This window comes from Leopardus geoffroyi, chromosome C3, assembly GCF_018350155.1.
Source record: "Leopardus geoffroyi isolate Oge1 chromosome C3, O.geoffroyi_Oge1_pat1.0, whole genome shotgun sequence".
In the NCBI taxonomy this organism is placed as follows: Eukaryota; Metazoa; Chordata; class Mammalia; order Carnivora; family Felidae; genus Leopardus; species Leopardus geoffroyi.
Genome location: NC_059338.1, coordinates 30,839,842 through 30,857,454, shown reverse-complemented (window position 1 = coordinate 30,857,454; position 17,613 = coordinate 30,839,842). Strand labels below are relative to the sequence as shown.

Sequence of the window (17,613 nt, the reverse complement as noted above, 5' to 3'; positions counted from 1 at the left end):
TTTTTCTTCCATTTCTATTTTTTGGAACAGCTTCAAAAGAATAGGTGTTAAAAGAATAGGTGTTACTCTTCTTTAAATGTTTACTCAAACTACCCTGGAAAGCCATCGGGCCCTGGACTCTTGTATGTTGGGAGATTTTTAATTACTGATTCCATTTCTTTACTGGTTATGGGTCTGTTCAAATCTTCTATTTCTTCCTGTTTCCATTTTGGTAGTTTATATGTTTCTAGGAATTTATCCATTTCTTCCAGATTGCCTAATTTATTGGCATATAATTGCTCATAATATTCTATTATTGTTTGTATTTCTGAGGTGTTGGTTGTGATCTTTCCTCTTTCATTCATGATTTTATCTATTTGAGTCCTTTCCTTTTCCTTTTTGATCATTCTGGCTAGGGGCCCATCAATTTTCTTCTTTCAAAGAATCAGCTCCTGGGGTGCCTGGGTGGCTCAGTCGGTTGAGCGACCAACTTCAGCTCAGGTCATGATCTCACGGTTTGTGAGTTCGAGCCCCACGTCGGGCTCTGTACTGACAGCTCAGAGTCTGGAGCCAGCTTCAGATTCTGTGCCTCCCTCTCTCTGTTCCTCCCCTGCTCATGCTCTGTCTCTGTCTCAGAAATAAATAAATATAAAAAAAATTTTTTTATAAAAAGAATCAGCTCCTGGTTTCATTAATCTGTTCTACTGGGTTTTTTGTTTGTTTGTTTGTTTTTGTTTTGTTTTTTGGTATCATTGATTTCTGCTCTAATCTTTACTATTTTCCTTCTTCTGCTGCTTTGGGCTTTATTTGCTGTTCTTTTTCCAGCTTTTTTAGATGTAAGGTTAGGTTGGGTATTTGAGGCCTTTCTTCCTTCTTTAGAAAGGGAAGTATATGGCAATCCAGGCCTTCTATTTTGAATGACAATGACAGCCTTGCTGGATAAAGAATTCTTGCCTACATATTTTTCCAACATATTGAATATATCCTGCCACTCCTTTCTGGCCTGCCAAGTTTCTGTGGATGGGTCTGCTGCAAACCTGATCTGTCTTCCCTTGTAGGTTAAGGACTTTTTTTCCCTTGCTGCTTTTATAATTCTGTCCTTGTTTGTGTATTTTGTGAATTTGACTATGATATGCCTTGTCGAAGGTTGGTTTTTGTTGAATCAAATGGGTTTCCTAGATTTTGATGTCTGGGTCCTTCCCCAAACTAGGAAAGTTTTTTGCTATAATTTACTCACATAAACCTTCTGCCCCTTTTTCTCTCTTCATCTTCTGGCACTCCTATGATTCAGATGTTACTCCTTTTTAATTAGTCACTGAGTTCTCTAAGTCTTGTACTGTGCTCTTTTCCCTTTGTTCCCCTCTTTTTTTCTGCTTCATTATTCTCCATAATTTTCTCTTCAATATTGATGATTTGCTGCTCTGCTTCATCCATCCTTGCTGTCACAGTACCCATTCCAGATTGCATTTTGGTTTTAACATTTTTTTTCAATATATGAAATTTATTCTCAAATTGGTTTCCATACAACACCCAGTGCTCATCCCAAAAGGTGCCCTCCTCAATACCCATCACCCACCCTCCCGTCCCTCCCACCCCCCATCAACCCTCAGTTTGTTCTCAGTTTTGAAGAGTCTCTTATGCTTTGGCTCTCTCCCACTCTAACTCGCTTTTTTTTTTTCCCTTCCTCTCCCCCAGGGGTTTCTGTTAAGTTTCTCAGGATCCACATAAGAGTGAAAACATATGGTATCTGTCTTTCTCTGTATGGCTTATTTCACTTAGCATAACACTCTCCAGTTCCATCCACGTTGCTACAAAGGGCCATATTTCATTCTTTTTCATTGCCACATAGTGCTCCATTGTGTATATAAACCACAATTTCTTTATCCATTCATCAGTTGATGGACATTTAGGCTCTTTCCATAATTTGGCTATTGTTGAGAGTGCTGCTATAAACACTGGGGTTAAAGTGCCCCTATGCATCAGTACTCCTGTATCCCTTGGGTAAATTCCTAGCAGTGCTACTGCTGGGTCATAGGGTAGGTCTATTTTTAATTTTTTGAGGAACCTCCACACTGTTTTCCAGAGTGGCTGCACCAATTTGCATTCCCACCAACAGTGCAAGAGGGTTCCCATTTCTCCACATCCTCTCCAGCATCTATAGTCTCCTGATTTTGGCCACTCTGACTGGCGTGAGGTGGTATCTGAGTGTGGTTTTGATTTGTATTTCCCTGATGAGGAGCGACGTTGAGCATCTTTTCATGTGCCTGTTGGCCATCCAGATGTCTTCTTTAGAGAAGTGTCTATTCGTGTTTTCTGCCCATTTCTTCACTGGATTATTTGTTTTTTGGGTGTGGAGTTTGGTGAGCTCTTTATAGATTTTGGATACTAACCCTTTGTCTGATATGTCATTTGCAAATATCTTTTCCCATTCCATCAGCTGCCTTTTAGTTTTGTTGGTTGTTTCCTTTGCTGTGCAGAAGGTTTTTATCTTCATAAGGTCCCAGTAGTTCATTTTTGCTTTTAATTCCCTTGCCTGTGGGTATGTGTCAAGTAAGAAATTGCTACGACTGAGGTCAGAGAGGTGGTTTTAACATTTTTAATTTCAGCCTCACTATTTTTTACTTCTTTTATCTCAGCAGAAATGGATTCTATGCTTTTTTCAACCCCAGCTAGTTCAGACATCTTGCTTATTATATCTGTGCTGATTAAGCCCCTGGCTGTTATTTCTTCCTGTTCTTTCTTTTTTGGTGGATTCCTTCATTTTGTCATTTTAGAGGAAGAAAAAAATGAATAAAATTAAAAACTTAAAAACAGAACAAAAAAACAAATAAAGGAAGCTAGATCTTAGGTGTGTTTTGGTCTGTGTTGAAAGAAGCTTGATAGAGGAAAAAAGGGAAAGAGAAGAAAGAAAATAAAAAAAGGAAGAAAAAAATTTTTAATTAAAAACTATATAATAAATAGAATAAAATGAAATAAAATGAAATAGAATAAAATATTTTTTAAAAATAAAAAAATAAAGTAAAAAATAATTTAAAAATAAAAAATATATTAAAAAAGAAAATAAAAATAAAATTTCTCTGTATCTATGAAAAAGAAAGGAAAAAAATTTAACAAAACAGAAGCAAAAAACCAAATTGCTAAATGGGTCAGAAAACAGAAGGAAACCCAAATGAAGCTCCATCCAGTTTCCCCTAGAACTGAAGCTATGAAGCACTCTATAGTCCATACCCTAAGCAGGTAAAGGGACTTGTGCTGGTCTTCTAGGAGATATGCTTGGAGGGCGCAGTTGGGCAGGCTTGGTGTAATGGCTCCATTCTCCATTATGTGGTGCTCCTTAGCTCACTGGGGTGGATGCACTGTGGTGCATATGCACGTGTGCAGGACAGGTGGAAGTGTCTTCACCCAGGTTCCTAGTCTCTGGCACAGGAACTTCAATCTCTCACTGACCCCCAAACAAGCACCCCTCCTTTGTCTCAGGCCTCCATCCACTCCCTGCCTCTACCCTGTTCGTGTCCAAGTGGTCTGACTGCCAGATGGCACCTCCCTCCAGAATTTTGCCTCAGATGGTGTTGTGTTTCAAAACCCCACATCTCAGAGACACCTGCGGCTTGGACCCACACTGACACTGTGGGCGAGGGTCTTGCTGAGCAATGGCCGAGTGCCAGCTTGCCCCAGAAAATGTTCTTGCATTTGTGCAATAGTAGAGGTCCAGATATTATGGCAAACCACAACACACAGCCAGCACCAGGTTTCACCACACTCTGGCACCTTTGTCCCAATACCAGCAAATATGGCTGTTCTCTGGGGTCCACTGGGACCTTTGCCTATGGGGAGGCCATATAGCCTCTACCCAATGCTCTCAAGCAGTGGAACTACTTCTCCCCATGTGGTACACAGACCTCTTGGACTCCACTGCCTGCTCCTGGGGATTCACCCTACTTCCTCACTACAGCACCACCAGGCACTGAACTCTGAAACTTCAGACTCTGTGCTCCACTGTTTATAGAATCCTGGTGGTATTGAAACCCTCTTTCTTCCCATCAGTGGTTTTGAGGAACAGATTTCTTGCTCAGTCCCCTGTGAGTGTTTTCATTCTTTCTCTTTCTCTCCAGCTACTTCCAGAGGAGTGTTTTTCCTGCACCCTCCTAATACACCACACTCTCCCCCTTTCTCTGTCCTCTCTCTGCAAAAACAGCTCCCTACCCTCCATGGCTTTTAGCTCCTCCAGTTCACCTCTCTGTACCGTGTATCTGCCTAGTTCTGTGGCTCAAGTTATGCAGATTGTTGTGTTAATCTAAGATCAATTTCCCAAGTGGGCAAAATGGTTTGGTGCTGATCTAGCTGTTTCAGGGACGAGACAAGCTGAGGGTCTCCATGCTGCTCCTCCACTTGTAATTTTAAATGTAATCAAAACAATCCTTAATCTGAAACAAATATCGGTAACTCTTCATTATTCTAAAAACTAGTTCATAAGACCTGTGTATGTGTAAATATAGTTGACCCTTGAACAACGCAGTTTGAACTGTGAAAGCCCACATATAGACAGATTTTTTTAACTAAATTTACAATACGGTACCATATATGTATTTTCTTTTGCTTATGATTTTCTTAATAACATTTTCTTTTCTCTAGTTTATTTTATTTAAGAATATAGTATATAATACATAAACATATATAATATGTATTAATTGACTACATTATCAGTAAGGCTTCCAGTTCTGGTCAACAATAGGCTATTAGCAAAGTTTGGGGGGAAACAAAAGTTATACATGAATTTCAACAGTGCAGAGGGATCAGTGCTTTAATACCACATTGTTCAGGGCACAACTCTACTGTCCACCAGATTTACTCCCAAGATCTATTCATATTTTAAGACTCATCTCAAATACCCATCTCTCACTGTAAATTTACTTTTCTTCTTTTTTTAATTTTAGTTAGTTAACATGCAGTGAGTGCACTATTAGTTTCAGGACTATAATTCAGTGATTCATCACTGACATACAATACCCGGTGCTCATCACAAGTGCCCTCCTTAATACTCATCACCCATCTAGCCCATCTGCCACCCACATCCCTCCATCAATCCTCAGTTTGTTCTCTATAATTAAGAGTCTCTTGTGGTTTGTTCCCCTCTCTTCTCTTCCCCCGCTTCTCATATGTTCATCTGTTTTGTTTCCTGAATTCCACATATTAGAAATCATGTGGTATTTGTCTTTCTCTGATTGACTTATTTCATTTAGCATAGTACATTCTAGCTCCATCCATGTCATTGCAAATGGCAAGATTTCTTTCTTTTTTGATGACTAAGTAATATTCCAGTGTGTGTGTGTGTGTGTGTGTGTGTGTGTGTGTGTGTGTGTGTGTATTACCACATTTTCTTTATCCATTCATCAGTCAGTGGACATTTAGGCTCTCTGCATAGTTTGGCTATTGTTGGTAAGGCTGCTATAAACATTGGGGTGTATGTACCCCTTCAAATCTGCATTTTTGTATCCTTTTCTTAATCGTTGGATTCCAGGAAACCTCACATTTCTAACACTTCATAGAGCCCAGTTACTTTCATTGTCTGTCTTGGACAAGAGAAGTACATGAGTGACCATATTATACCTGCTAAAGGATGGTCTCCTTGAGCACAGAAACTGTTTCCCTTGCAGCCAGCCCAGTATTATATTTTACTACTACTACTACTACTACAATAATTAATAATAATAATAATGTAATAATCATGCTATCAAATAAATATGAGTTCACAGTTTACTTTTTATTTAGTTATTATAACAACTCTTCAAAATATGCCCATTAAGTATTGTAATTATTCTCAGTTTACAATTATTTGATTTGACAAACATTTATATAGCATTTACTATGCCCAAGCAGTATACTAAGTGCTTTACATAGTATCAACTCATTTAATTCCACTGGTGAGGTAGGCATTACTATGGTCCCATTCTACAGATGGGGAGACAAAGACAAAGTATTCAAATAAGTATCCCAAGGTCACCTAGTGTTATAGATTGAATATTTGTGTTGCCCCTAAACACAGATGTTGAAATCCTAAGTCCTAATATCATGGCTGATTAAGCCACCAGGGTGGAACTTTATAAAAGAATAGAATTAATGCCCTTATAAAAGATACCCCACAGAGCCCTCTTATTCTTTCACCATGTGCAGACCAGAGAGCCACCTCTGTGAACCAGGCCCTCCAGAGACAATGGACTATGAACGAGGAAGCAGGCCCTCACCAGACACTTCCACACCTTGATCTTAGACTTTCTAGCCTCCAGAACTATGAGAAATAAATGGTTTTTTTTCTATGCTGCCCAGTCTATATTTTTGTTATAGCAGCCCAGATGGACTAAAACACCCAGGTAGTAAATGCCATCACTGGGGATCACCCCCAGGCAGGCCAGCTCTAGTGACAGCACAGCTAACCACCATGCTATCATGTGCCGCCAAGAGTGGCAAATAGCCAATAAATAGATGAAGAAACTGACTGAAGCTTATTTGTGTAATTCCTTGTGTAAAAGAGATATTTTAAATATCTGGTTTCCCTCTTTTGCCTTAACCCCTCATCACCTGCCTCCCCCTCAGGGGGCACCGTGTACCAGTGAGCTTGGATTATTCTCAGGGCTTGCAGCAGGACACAGAGGAACCTTCTTGGGCTCCTCATGGCCTGGAAGCAGAGGTCGCCAAAAAGTGTTAATATGTTTTTTGAATTCTTGGTTCTAAAAAATCTAAGACACTGAAGTTACAGTAACAATAATCTACTTTCATAATTATAATTTTTGATATAATTATTTGTCAGATCTGTGACTTTTTTTGAATTACCAGGTATCTCCTCTGGACATTAGTTTTTCTTACTATTACCATCAACACATGGTTATTAAATGACTACTATGCATGGCTCTGTCCCAAGTATCAGATACAGAAATAAGACATTATTTCAAATACTTTATCATCTAGTTTTCTTTTTAAAATGATCATTTTTCCTTAATTCTTTAACCTGGGGGGTCTTCATTGAAATAAGATCTACAAACATTTTGTAATCCATAAAAAGAAGATAATATATTGTAATGTTTTATATGTAAGCATTACAGCTAACCTGTAGCAAATTATTGGAGGCAAAGGCTATGTATAGATAATTCAAACATTTTTTTTCACTTAGTTTACATTTGTATTGTTTTAACTGTATCTTTTTACACTTCTTACAAGAAAAAAATAAATCCTTATTTTTGACTGTTAGGTAAAATTAATACCTGAAGAATATTTTAGATATAAGGGAAGAGTATTTTTTAAATCACAATTTCTATTTTCCTCTTTCCTCTTATGCTGTAAACACCTATTCTTTATCATGGCACATCTGTTCTATTCCATGGGTTGTATTAGGAGCAATGGGTGACCTCTCTGGGCCTCTGTTCTTGTATTTGGAAACACTGTAGGATGTTGTTCGCCTCTTGTCCCCTCAAAGGCCAAAGTTGAACACTATATTATCTGGGCAGACGACACCTTATTCTTATTCCTCAACAATTCTAACAACTCACAGCCCCTCTCAGTCCCTTTATGAACACAGATGTCATTTTAATGGGGGGAGAGCTGAAGTGACAAGAAGGTGACCTGTGGGTGAACCCAGGAGCAGGTGAGGTCTGTCAGTTTTTAATTTGAAACTGGTGTCAGGTCTGAGGAATGGCTGGTATAATCACATTTGTAACTGATCTCCTATAAACTCTGCAAACATTGAGGGGATGACTGTTGTAGGCAATATGAAATTAACAATTCATGTGGAGGTCTCTGGGCACCTAACTAAATCACATGTATCTTTGAAAACTGTATAAACATCATATGTTTCCCAGATGACAAGACTGGCATAGCAAAAAAGTTCTGATTATGCTCTTAATGAAAGAAAAATTTGTGCGTCAATTTATAAAGACATAACTTTTTAAGAAGACAATTACTGTTTTAAGGCATATAGTCCAAGTAAAAAAAGTATATAAAATTAAACTCATCATTTCTGTCACATAATCAATTCCAAGTTATGCCCTAATATACACCTTTACAAAATGCTTCTTGTTTTAAATTTTTCCATTCAGTCCATTAAGATTTCATTTACAAAAATTGACTCTAAGTATTAGAATTACTGTTATTCATTACATATGCATAAGACACAATTTTGAAAACTTTACATTTAGTAGAAAATCATTCTTTTTTTTTAGTTTATTTACTTATTTTTGAGAGAAGGAGAGCACAAGTGAGGGAGGGACTGAGAGAACTGGGAGAGAGAGAATCCCAAGCAGGTTCTGTGTCATCAGCACAGAGCTCAATGCAGGGCTCAAACCCATGAACCGTGAAATCATAATCTGAGCTGAAATCAAGAGTCCGATGCTTAACGAACTGAGCCACCCAGGCTCCCTTAGCACAAAATCATTCTAATCTGGGACTTGCTACAAAAGTCAAATTCAAATGTTCCATAAGATAATAGCATTTCCACCCAAACAAGAAAGTATTCCAAAACTCTCCGGGATAAAATGTCCTTCTACACTGAGAGGGTGATGTGACATGTGACATCAAGCGGTATCAACTGATACCAAAACAAGATCGTTGAGGCACAAGAGATTTGTCACTTTACTTCCCCAAATTTAGGATGAGAGAAATAACCATAATAATTGCTGGCACCTTAGTAATTATTTGCCAGGAACTGTTGTAAGCATTTCACATGTTGACTGAATCTTCACAACCCTGTGAGAAAGCTCAGTTTATTATCCTTATTTTACTGGCCAAGGAAACTGACACAGAGCAAACAAGTAACTTAACAAACTGTCAATGGTGGGACCAGGATGTGAACCCAAATCTAACTCAAGAGCCCTTGCTCTTAACCACTCTTTATCACCCCCTGGGACATGTAATTGGAAATCCCACTGCTTCTGTGGCACTGAAGAACATGAATATGTGGTCTATACAAAAATATCATCAATAAAGGACATGTGAGACAGATTGACAATTATATATTTCCTGTTGGTGGGAAATACAAATTAAAACCACAATGAGATGGGGCGCCTGGGTGGCTCAGTAGGTTGAGCATCTGACTTCGGCTCAGGTCATGATCTCACAGTTTGTGGGTTCAAGCCCCGCATCAGGCTCTGTGTTGACAGCTTGCTCAGAGCCTGCAGCCTGCTTCAGATTTTGTGTCTCCTTCTCTCTCTCTGCCCCTCCCCTGCTCATGCTCTATCTCTCTCTGTCTCTCAAAAATAAATAAATGTTAAAAAAAAACATTTTTTTAAAAACCACAATGAGATAGCACTTCACACCAGTCAGAATGGCTAAAATTAACAACTCAGGCAACAACAAATATTGGCGAGGATGTGAAGAAAGAGCATCTCTTTTGCATTCCCGATGGGAATGCAAACTGGTGCAGCCACTCTGGAAAACAGTATGGAGGTTCTTCAAAAAATTAAAAATAGAAATACCCTATGACCCAGCAATTGCACTATTAGGAATTTATCCAAGGGATACAGGTGTGCTGTTTCAAAAGGGCACATGCACCCCAGTGTTTATAGCAGCACTATCAAAGTTTGAAAAGAGCCCAGAGGCGTCTGGGTGGCTCAGCCGGTTAGGCCTCCGACTTTTGCTCAGGTCACAATCTCACAGTTTGTGGGTTCGAGCCCCATGTCAGGCTCTGTGCTGACAGCTCAGAGCCTGGAACCTGCTTTGGATTCTGTGTCTCCCTCTCTCTCTCTGCCCCTTCCCTGCTCATGCTCTGGCTCTCTCTCTCTCTCTCAAAAATAAACATTTAAAAAAAAAAAGAGCCCAAATGTCCATTGACAGATGAGTGGATAAAGAAAATGTGGTGTATACACACACACACACACACACACACACACACACAATGGAGTATTATTTGGCAATCAAAAAGAATGAAATCTTGCCATTTGCAACAACATGGATGGAACTAGAGTGTATTATGCCAAGTGAAATTAGAGAAAGACAAAATATCATATGACTTCGCTCATGTGGAATTTAAGATACAAAACAGATGAACATAAGGGAAGGGAAGCAAAAATAATACAAAAACAAGGAGGAAGATAAAACATAAGAGATCTTAAATACAGAGAACAAACAGAGGGTTACTGGAGGGGTTGTGGGTGGGGGAATGGCTAGATGGGTAAGGGGCATAAGAAGACACTTGTTAGGGGCGCCTGGGTGGCGCAGTCGGTTAAGCGTCCGACTTCAGCCAGGTCACGATCTCGCGGTCTGTGAGTTCGAGCCCCGCGTCGGGCTCTGGGCTGATGGCTCAGAGCCTGGAGCCTGTTTCCGATTCTGTGTCTCCCTCTCTCTCTGCCCCTCCCCCGTTCATGCTCTGTCTCTCTCTGTCCCAAAAATAAATAAACGTTGAAAAAAAAAATTAAAAAAAAAAAAAAGACACTTGTTAGGATGAGAACTGGGTGTTACACATAGGGGATGAATCACTGGAATCTACTCCGGAAATCATTATAAATTTTCTGTAATTTCCTGTTGGTGGGGCAATGAACTGTTCTTATTGTATATCCTTAGAACTCAGTCTTCTTAAGAACCATTTCAATGACACCACTCCCTAAATTTTGGACATGTGGAATTCCTACACTTTCAAGTGATCTATGTCATATTATCTTTTCTTCTAAAGCTGTTCATATGTCATGTAGAAGAGAACCTGTTGTAAGGAAAAGAGCTTAGATTGTGAAGTTAGAGAACCTGTCTGTGAGTCCTAGATCGACAGCTTTCTATCTAGGTGAATTTGCCCAAGTGACTCAAACCTACTGAATCTTAGTTTCTTTATCTTCAGAATGGGGAGAATATTATTTGCTAGTATTTTTCTCAGAGGGTTATTATGAGACTCAAAAGAGACAATGGATGTGAAATTGCTTTGTAAATGGGGAAATACAAGAGGAAGGCCTAAAGAAGGAACTTTCTTGGGCTAGCGATGTCACCTAGAGACCAGACGAAGAAATGGCATGACCCCAGATTTCTTGCTTACCACTTCTTTCCTTTCCTACTGGGGGCACTTAATGTAACTAATACTCTACTCTTTTCCTAAGTCATGTGGGCAAATGGTTATAGTGCCCATTCCTAGCTTTCAAGACCACAGAAGCTGATTCAGTAACAAAAAGTATACATGCGCTAAAGAGTGTTCAACGCCTCAAGTCTCCAGGCTTTAATCTAGGCTATTTCCTTTCCTTCATTCATCCTATACACTTTCTTCACCTGTGTTATTCCCAAAAAGCCCTTCTAGAGTCAATTTAATTCACTTTCCTTACACTGCTCCCCATGAGCCCCCATATAAGTCTAATTTTATTACCCCAATTATCTAGTAGCATCTGTCTGCTGCTTCTACTATTGCACTCAGAACACTATATTTTAACTATTCACCTTTCTCCCTGGCTTGAGTCCAAAACCCTGGAAGACAGACAACCTTATTGAATTTGTCTGTGTATCCCTCGTATCTAACACAGTGCCTGGCACAGAATAGAGGCTCAACCAATGTTTGCTGAGTGTAGACTGGGATCCATGGTTTATAGCCAAGTAGACATGAAAAATGAATTTTGAAAAACAAAGGAAGGGCATCTCAAGTGAGGCAATACATTCAACCAATACATAATATGAACAGTAGACAAGTAATTTGTGGGAAACTTTTGTATCAGCAGATTAAGTGGAACAAAAGATGTATTTTGAAGAGGATAGACAGTATTTTGAAAACCAAATAAAATAATTTAGACTCAATACAGTAAGTTATTTGCTCACTAATAAATCCACGTATTCATTCAAAAAGCATTTTTTAGTGCCTGCTATGCGACATTTAGCAAGTCCATAAAAATGAGTAAGATATGCTTTCTTCCCTTGAAGAGTTTATTATAATGTAATTTCATATGGAGCATTTATAGAAAACATCATAGTACAAAAACTGCAAGACTAGCCATGGCTAAATGTTTAAAAACCACTGGGTTAAGTGTGTATCTGGAGGGTACTCAAGCCAAGCAAATCAGTAGAGCACATTCACTCTTCCTTCTGTCTCTACAATAATCATCAGGCAAAGGTTTAGGTCCTTTGCTATTTGCTCTCAGTTAAATTGCCTCATCACAGAGGAAGTTCCCAGGAGACATGTCCACATAGCAAGTCACTTCTGGCATCGACAAATTCCATGCAGAGAATTTCATTTTCACATGGTGGCTTCATGGGGATTTTTGTTTACTCTTTTTTTTTTTAACTCTTCCTTTTCCCCTCTCTCTTCTTAATCCCTACAATCATTTTGATCCTTGTATTTGTTTGCTAGAGTTGCCATAATAAAATACCACAGATTGGGTATTTATTTGTTCACAGTTCTGGAGGCTGGAAGTCTGAGATCCAGAAGTCAGCAGGGTAGATTTCTTCTGAAGCCTCTCTCCTTGGCTTATGGGTAGTCACCTTCTCCCCATGCCTTCACATGCTCTTTTCCTTTTGTGTGTGTCTGGGTCCTAATTTCCTCTTTGTATATATCCATTTGTATTGGATTAGGTCCCACCCCAATGGCTTCATTTTAACTTAATTAACTCTTTAAAGACCAAGTTTAGTCACATTCTGAGGTACACGAAATTAGGGCTTCAACATATAAATTTAGGGAAGGCATGCTCCATCCTCCTAGAATCAGTTAACTTAAAGTCTGTAGCCAAAGTGCCACTTCTGCCTCTAACTGGACATGAATCTATAATCCCAGCTTCACAAAGAGAATTTAGGATAACGGGTTCTCCAAATTGGCTGCACTTTGGAGATACTCAGAAAGTTAAAAAACAAAAACTAAAACAAAACAACAAAAAAAAAACTCATATCCAGAGATCGGATGTAATTAATTGGTTTGGGCTGTAGCCTGGGCATGGTGATCATTAAAAGCTCCCAAAGGGATTCAAAAAAGTAGTCAGGGGTGAGAACCAGGGAAAGGACTATTTGAGTTAAGGGGGAATGGGGACTTCAGATAAAAATGAGGGGGCTCTGTATAGATGAGTAGAGGGCCATTTAAAAAAATGCTTTTTACTATACAATGCACTTCAGGGGAATTGGGAACCTAACTGACCTTACTAGTAGCTGCAAATATTTCCCACAATCAATGCTGACTTGATCATTCACTAGTAATAAATTAATCAGTAACTGACCAAAGGAAAAGTTTGGTCCCCAGTGAGGAACACTGCCACAGCAAGCGCTCTTAGTGTTTGTTCTGCCTTGAAGAACCCAAAGCTGGAATGGAGTGAGGAAAGGGGGACAGAAAATCCAATTTCATGGTCCTTATTGCTTTAGGAAATACAAATAACAACTCCAAATAAATTATTTCAGGTAGTTCTTCCCCCTCCCCATTTTACCTTTCCCGAAAGTGCTGTTTCTAGTAAGTGTTATACAGCAAACTTAATAAATAATTGTTGGAACTCTCATGTAATTTATTAAAAGCTAGGTTTTTAACTAATTTGTTTACACTAAGCTCTCATTATGTCCTCAATTTAGCAGGTACATAAGCATGGCTGGTTTCCCCCAAAACATCAGCAGATACTCGTACATTATGGCTCTGATGCTACATTTGAGTTCAGAAAAAGGAAAAGACATAATTTACAGAAAAAAAAATTTTAATTTATAAAATGGTTAATATCTGCAAAAACTAAAATTCCTGGCTTCTAGAGTATATGACTTTGAAATAGTTGCAGTTTATCTTTGAACCCTTCGTTCACTGCCCAAATTATTGGGAATCAAAGTAAGGGTTAGAGAAGTGAAGAAAAGTTGTAGAAAAGAAACTCACTTTTACTTAAGCTTAGTATCAATGAAATGGACTTCCATAAATACAAAGATATTTGGAAGTTTTGAAAAGTTTCTTGAGTAGTTTTTGAACAACTTTAAAAAAAAAAAAAAGCTCCAAACTTCATCATTACAAAAATTACAAAGACTTCAACACCATATTCATTTTCCTTGTCATTCATTTTTTTTAAGGAATTCATTTTTTACCTTCAGAAAAACTTAGAGAAATATTCCTGGCTCTTGAATTCCATATGCTTCTTCCTTATTTTACATGTGAATTCTGATGCTCAAACACCATATTCTTCACTGGGAATTTTAATCCTCTGTTCTATATTTCTACACACACACACGCACACACATACCCACACACATACACATACACATTCAAAGTTTAATGAAATGGGAATTACTTCTATACACTGGGTGGATAATAGGATTTCAACCTGACAAGCCAATGCAAGCAATCTTCAACTGACAAACTAGTTTCGCTCCAAGGTCCAGGTATGATGTGGTTGTAACTTAAAAAAAATATTTTCCTCTAGAAATAATTTATAAATAGTACTTATAATTTCAGGCCTGCCAACATATCTTATAATTGAGGCCTGTGCTTTATTTATTATTTATTAACATACTAGTGTGGACTTGGTTAGTGTACAGTGATATCAAGGGCCAGATTATAAGAGAAAAAGGAAGAAGGGATTTGCTTCCTCTTTCCCAAGTTCCAAAACCATTCACCTATCCTCTCTCTCAGTCAAAATACACATTTTCTCAGTGTAGTTTACTGTATCTAGAAGGCACATGTTACTTCCCTTCATCCCACAAGAGCATCATCAGAATTCATTACCATTCTACACCAGAGTAAACTATGGGTCAAAAACTTGAGAAGCCTTAACTAAAGGGAACAAATAGATGGTTACGGGGTGGGGGGGGGGGGGGAGGGAATGGGAGATGCACAAAATAAGGGATGGGGGTTAAGGAGGGCACTTGTGATGAGCACTTGGTGATGTATGGATGTGTTGAACCACTATATCATACACTTGAAACTGATATAACACTGTATGCGAACTATACTAGAATTAAATTTTTTTAAAAAAGAAAAACTTGAGGAGCTTGCCTAAGGGAAAACTGCCAGAACTGGTACAGTAGAATTCAAATTCACATTGGTTTGACTTCCAACAAATCAAAGAAACCTAGAAGGCTTCTGTATACTAATGTGTGTGTGATGAATGGTATTTCCTAATTTGGTCACTGGGCTTCCTAACTGCAACATCCAAAGGTCTCTTTTTGGTCCTTATTTGAGGGGTTTGATACCATTTATGAATCCCTCCACTTGGCAACCATTATAACCAGGCTCAGAGTTTTCCTCACACTTTCTCCCATCTTTCTCCTTAATCTGCTGGCCTCCCTGATCTCCACTTATATCAAGCCAGAGACTGATAAACATTTGATTTTTCTCTTAGGTTACATTGACCACATTCTTCTCTTCTCCCTCTCCATATTCCCACTTGAGAATCACAAACATTCCCCTATTATAATAATCATCCATAGGTTGATTAGTGCAAATCTTATCTCTAATCTAGACTTATGAGTTCTAAAACTTTCTTTCCAACAACCGACTTGGAAGTTTCCACCTGGATAATCCATAGTTACCTCAAATTCAATATATTCAAAATTGAACTTATTATCCTCTCCTAAAAACATCTGTGCCTCTTGAGTCCCAATTTCATGTAATGGCATTATGATGATCTATCCACTCTTTGGAGTTATAAATCTGAGTTATTCTTGACTTCGTGCTCCCCACATCTTCCAGTCAAGTCCTGTCAATACTACTTCCTAAGTAAATACCTCCTGAATATATTTCCTTCTGTTTTATCCCAATGACTACATCATCTATCATTGAGATTACTTAAATATTTTTAAGTAGTGTTCCTGCTACCAATCTCACTTCATTCCAATCAAGCTTCTTCACTGCTATTATATTTATTAAAATATTAAAGACCTGGGGCGCTGGGTGGCTCAGTGGGTTGAGCGTCTGACTCTTGATTTCGGCTCAGGTCATGATCTCACAGTCATGGGATAAGCCCCATGTCGGGCTCTGCACTGGGCATGGAGCCTGCTTGAGATTCTCTCTCTCCCTCTACCCCCTCTCTTTCTCTCTCTCTCAATAATAATAATAATAATAATAATAATAGACCTTATTCAACAAATAAAGTACCTATCGTGTACCAGCAGCATGTTAGGTCCCAAGGATATAAAATTAAAAAGGCACACCCAATATCTCAGAAAGTTCACAGGTCCTACAAGAAAAAGTAATAAAGTAAGAGAGTATCTTGTAAGATATATCAAAATAGAAGTAAGCACAAATTTTAAGAAGGTCAAAGAGAAAAGACATTAACCTAGACAGGAGGTAAACTTTCTTTCTTAGGTTCCCAACACTCTGCACATATCTCTATTTTGATTCTTTCCACAATGTCATTGTTAAAAGAACTTAGACCTACAACCAATAATCAGAAGTAAAAAGTATCAGAAAATAAACAGAGTAGGAGAATCCAATGAAGTGGTGGGAGGTGCAGAGTTTGCCTGGGAAGAGAGGTTCAAGGAAACTTTCTGGAGAGCTGAAAATATATTGAAACTTGATATGAGATGTGGATTACACAGGTGTGTACATTTGTTAAAACTCATTTAACTGTAACATTACATGTCAACTGTGTGTAAGTTACACTTCAATTTTTAAAATAAGAGGAAAATTAATAATTTCAGTATAATAATCATCAGCTTTGTCACATCATCACCAAGGAAGATTTTCTCAGTATCAATGCATAAATGTACATAAAAGGCACAATTTGCAAACCTGTAGTCATATTCTTTCCAGTCAGTGTGAAACTGCTTTTAAAAGTGATTTTGACTTTTGCCACTTCTTTACACCTGCTAGCAGAATTTCCACCATGGCAGGTGCATTCTAACCATTCCTAGAGTAAACAGTGACCTAAAGGAAGAGGAATAGGTCTATCTGATCTACTTATAAAGACAAACATGAGCTATCCACCCTGAATCATACGCAGCATGACTTTTTCTTATTATGAAATACCATTATATAAGTACCCCTCAACAATGCAATTTACACAGCTGGGCTGCTCTCCCTGACAAAATACCCTTCAAAACAATACTCTATATTTGCTTGAAATTTCATATACCTTAAGAGAGGGAACAGAGTAAGGAGAAAAATTTCTTCTGAAGAAAACCGCAGCAAGGAAACTCGCATGTTAAAAATCTGCAAGATTGTGTGTCAAAATATCTTCTGTTACTGGCAATTAAAAACTACTTTTACCAAGAATGGCATTCTGTGAATCAAATTTCTACATTATCACACTGTCTGGCTTGTTGTTTCTCTATGTCCAATAACTTCTTAAATAAAAATATCTAGGGTGTTTTCCTAATTCTTTTGCATGTTTTTAATATAATCAACAAATAAAATTTTTCTGGTAGTAAAAAAACATGAATAACTAAAAATTCATTCTACTTGTCAATTATCAATATTTGAGTCCTAGAACAGTAGCCAAGGTTCAACCCCAGTGACAGTTTATATCAGAATAAGATCAGACCTTTTTCAGCATATCTCTCAAGCAGGCAATTGAGTATCAAACAAGAAATGACAGGTAAAAAGCAGTGAGCGTTCCAGTTCATTGTGGATATTTACATATTTCACAAGTTCCTACTATCGTGTCGATGCATTTCAATCCTTGCCAACAAACTAAATCAACTTGAATTTTTATATGTGGTCTTCCTTTCATTCTCTAACCTACACTATACATTCTTTCACAACTCTATAAAGTATGCACTTCATTTACAGAAGGG

General features: G+C 38.2%; 1 long non-coding RNA gene across 1 annotated transcript in view; it reads right to left on the bottom strand.

Moving 5' to 3' along the window:
* LOC123586940 overlaps positions 1-17,613 on the bottom strand; it is a 191,109-nt gene that overhangs the window by 76,239 nt on the left and 97,257 nt on the right. The gene's annotated exons all lie outside the window — the stretch shown is intronic.